This window comes from Salvia miltiorrhiza, chromosome 2, assembly GCF_028751815.1.
Source record: "Salvia miltiorrhiza cultivar Shanhuang (shh) chromosome 2, IMPLAD_Smil_shh, whole genome shotgun sequence".
Taxonomy (NCBI): domain Eukaryota; kingdom Viridiplantae; phylum Streptophyta; class Magnoliopsida; order Lamiales; family Lamiaceae; genus Salvia; species Salvia miltiorrhiza.
The window spans coordinates 34,510,813-34,515,196 of record NC_080388.1 but is presented as its reverse complement, the minus strand read 5'-3'; positions in this window follow the sequence as shown (position 1 = coordinate 34,515,196).

The following is a 4,384-nucleotide window of genomic DNA, read 5'->3' as shown; positions in this document are numbered from 1 at the left end:
CTAGTTTTTGATCTTAACCTTATTTAATATCCTGCATTAATCACAAGTAAAATGACTTTTTCCTATTTCTTCTAGTTTTTGTGATGGATCGCCTCTTTTTTCACCAAATAAATGTTGGGTTAATTAATACTCCATCAAAATAAGTGATGTTTAATAAGGTTATGTTGGGCATAATATTTTTTTATTAAAAAATGTGCTTGAGCTTAGGATGACAAACAAAAAGGATAGGAGGGAGTAGTAAAATTAAAATTTGGCCTATGAAATAAAAACATTAAAATTTGGCCAGTTTTTGTGTAAAAGTACAAAATTACCCCTTACATTAAAATTTAAAAAAATGGCCACTTTTCTCACCCTCTCTCTTCTCTCTCTATTGTACACTCATTTTCTCTCTCTTCTATCTCTCTTCTCTCCCTCTCCGGCTCTCCCTCTCTCTCTCGTCCTCGCCACCGCTCCACAGTCGCCGGCCACCGCCTCCGCCTCCGCCGCGAACCACCACCACCGCGACGCACAGCGGCAGAGGATCTCTGGAGGCGGTGGAGGATTTCGAATGCGCCCATGGAGGCTGCGCGCTGACGCACTCTTCCTACGCTGCTCTCGACGGGATCCTCTACTGCAAGCACCACTTCCAGCAGCTTTTCATGGAGAAAGGCAACTACCAGCATGTTATCGAGGCTGCGAGGAAAAGCACCGTCGAGAACGACGCCAACGTCGCTGCCGCCGCCGCCGAGGAAGGGGAGGCGGCGGGTGAAGAGGATGGGGAGGCCAAGGCGGATCCGGATGAGCCGGAGTCTGAGGCCAAGGCGGAAGACTAGTCCTAGAGAGAGAAACAGAGAGAGAGATAGAGGTGATCTCTCTCTTCTATTAATTAATTTTTGGTTAAGTAATTATACAGCAAGATTTTGATTTTCCGAGTTGCTTGGCATTGGTTTTCGACATTTTGGTTTAGGTTTTCAAGCTATAATTATGTTGTTTGTTTTGTTGTAATTCGAATTAACACACATTTTGTGTGGGGATTTTTCCAAGTTTTTGCAGGAATATAAATTGTGTATGCCTTATTCATAAGGAATTATAGTACTCTTTGTATAACTTTTTTTCAAAATAATTAAGTGAGTGACAAGTATATATATGTTGTTTGCTGCTGCTGAAGTAGAAATTTATTGTATTTTGATTGTTGATTTAGAGGAATTGATGTATTTTGATGGTAGATTGAGTTGTTGTATTTTGGTGTTGTACAACAATTTTTTTAATGTTCTTAAATTCACAACCAAATTTATGAATTCACAATTTAATGTTCTTGAATTCACGACCACATTTAAGAATACATTTATGAATTCACAACTAGATTTAAGAATTCACAACCAGGTCGATGAATTCACAACTTAATGTTCTTGAATTCACAACTAGCTCGATGAATTCACAACTTAATATTCTTAAATTTACAACCAAATCTATAAATTCACAATCAAAATAAATTACAGTTTTAATTGTGAATTCAAACTTTAAAAACTCAAATTCACAACTACTTGAATTCACAACCAAAATAAATTCTAGTTGTGAATTAAATTCAGGTTGTGAATTCGACTGATTGTGAATTCTCAACCAACATAAATCTGGTTGTAAATTAAATTTTGGTTGTGAATTCACAACCAAAAAATTCTAGTTGTGAATTAAATTTTGGTTGTGAATTCGACTGGTTGTGAATTAAATTTTGGCTGTGAATTCGACTAGTTGTGAATTCACAAACAAAAAATTCTGGTTGTGAATTCGACAGGTTGTGAATTCTCAATTCACAACCAGTGTGAATTCACAACCAAAAAAATTTGGTTGTGAATTCACACTGGTTGTGAATTGCGGGATTTTTTAAAGGGGTGATGTAAAGTGGACATTTTTTTAATTTTTAATGTGGAAGGGTATTTTGGTAACAGTGGCCATTTTTTTATGTTTTTATCTTAGTGGACAATTTTTAAGTTTACTATTTCAAAGTGGCTATTTTCAAAATCCACTCATTTTTAAATATAGCACTTTATTAATTTTTATCAAAAATATTTAAATTTAATTATAATGAAATACGATTGAATATAAATATTATTATTTATAAATATATATGATATATAATAATTAAATAGATAAAATAATTTAATAATAAAAAGCATAAAAATGGAATATTTCATTGTAGAGGGAAATGTAGAGTTGATTGTTGGAGATAGAAATTCAAAAACTCTACATTTTAACTCTACAATAGAGTGAAGGACCTTCTACAATAGAGACACCCTTGAAGATGTTCTAAGCCCTAGGATAAAAATGTTCTAGGCACACATATAGACATATGAACTAAAATAAAAATATGAATAAAGTAAATGAACATTCAACAAATAAACCGTAAGGAAATCTGTGAATCTTCAGTTCTTGCTCTTGACGTCTTCTCAGTCTGTCTCTACAGCTCTCAGGAAAAATAGAATATGATAAAAGGTAAAGTCTAAAGTCTTTTCTTGAAACTTTTAAGGGGTATTTATAGGTCAGGATATCAGATACTAAATAAATAAAGTGAAAATCTACTTTGGGCTTGAAATCCATCAAAATTCGTCGAAAATATAGGAGACACACGGTCCCGGGCATCAGAGAGACGCGGTCGCGCATCCAAAACAAAAGAATTCGGCGAACCACGCGGCCATGGCGCGCTGTCGTGCGTCTGGGCCGCGTGCATTTTCCAGTTTTGTACAATAATTTTGTTTCGGTACGTTCTCCCTCGTCCGATGTCCGATTTTCGATCCGTTTGCGCTCATGAACTCGTATCGAGATGAACTTAAACTTCCATGCACATCATTTTGCCAAAATAAGCTTCAATATTCCTGAAAAATCGCTCAAACAATAAAGAAGTAACAAGTTATTGAAATAAATCATCAAACACACAAAATCCTTACAACTAATCATTAAATATGACACATCAAGAGGCAAAAATGCATTTTTATCATGTCACGTCAACCCTAGCACATAATCATGCGGTCTCAAGCTAAAATCATGACTCTTCCTACCCCTATAAATAGGGGTCAACACAAAATCATAATTCAAGAGCTCAAGAATTGGAAAAGAATTATCTACAATGAACTTTTCTCAAATATTCAAGGTGTCCCATCGAGGTTCAAGGCATTCTTCGTGGAAGCAGCCTAAAGCTCAAGTCAAGCCCAACGTATTCTTCGTGGAAGCAAGGCATTCTTCGTGGAAGCAGCCCAAAGCTCAAATCAAGCACAACGTTCGATTCAAAAATAATAAGGCATAGGTCATCTGCATCAACGTTTCAAAACTCAAACCTCAAGTCAAACCCAACGTTGATTCAGGGAATTTAAAAATCTATGGATTTCGCACAGATTCTTCGTGTATTTTAGAATTCTAAACAGGAATCTGCACAGATTTTGGACGGATTTTAACAAGAATTTGACGTGATTTTTACGGATTTGAAACCAAAATCCCAGCATTTGTTGGCTGTAAGCGAGCACTGGACCCAGCGATCGCTGGGTGCCAGCGACCTATATAAATCTCTCGGGCGCTGGAACTCAGCCCTAATTTCTCCTTCCTCCACCACGCGCCGCAAGCAGCTCTTCTTCCCCAAATTCTTTTATTCCCATCTTCATCCACCGCGCGAAGCCAGATCCCCACCGCCGTCGCTCACCTCCAACGACCGCTGGCAACATGGTTCGAACCAAAAACGCCAACATCAGGGCAGACGAAGATTTTGAGTAGGAGGAGGAAGATTTCACGGAAAGGTACATATGTCCGTTTCAATTGATTTCTGAATGGGAGGGCACAATATTTAACAAATTCAACGAATCAGAGATTACTAGTCCTCATTATTTGGATTGGGATTTGATTAGGGATCTTCAAATTAAGGGTAGAGTAATTAGATATTTGAAGCATTTGGGGATGGATAATTATGCTAAGAATATTAATTTTTCTGGATATGATCCTCTGTGTTATGAATTCTTGACTACCATGTCTGTGAGTGGTGATAAGAAGAAGATTAGAGTTATGATGAATGGGAGGGATTATCATGTTAGTTTGGCAAGAATGAAAGTTGTGTTTGGATTTTTCACTAGTGGGGTAAATGAGAGACCTAGTTCATTTAATGCTAACCAAGTTTGGACTGAATTGACGGGATTTGATAATTAGAATTATTTTGGTATGCCGAATGGATACATTAGAGATCCGTCATTGGCCATTGTGCACAAATTTATTGCATATAATGTGTCTGGAAAGGAGCAAGCAAACAAAGTGAATACAACTGAAGTGTATCTGTTGTCTTGTGCTTTAAATGGCACAAAAGTTTGTATTTCAAACTTTATTTGGACGGCTATGACTCAGATGCAGAAACGGTCTTTTGCCCATGCTT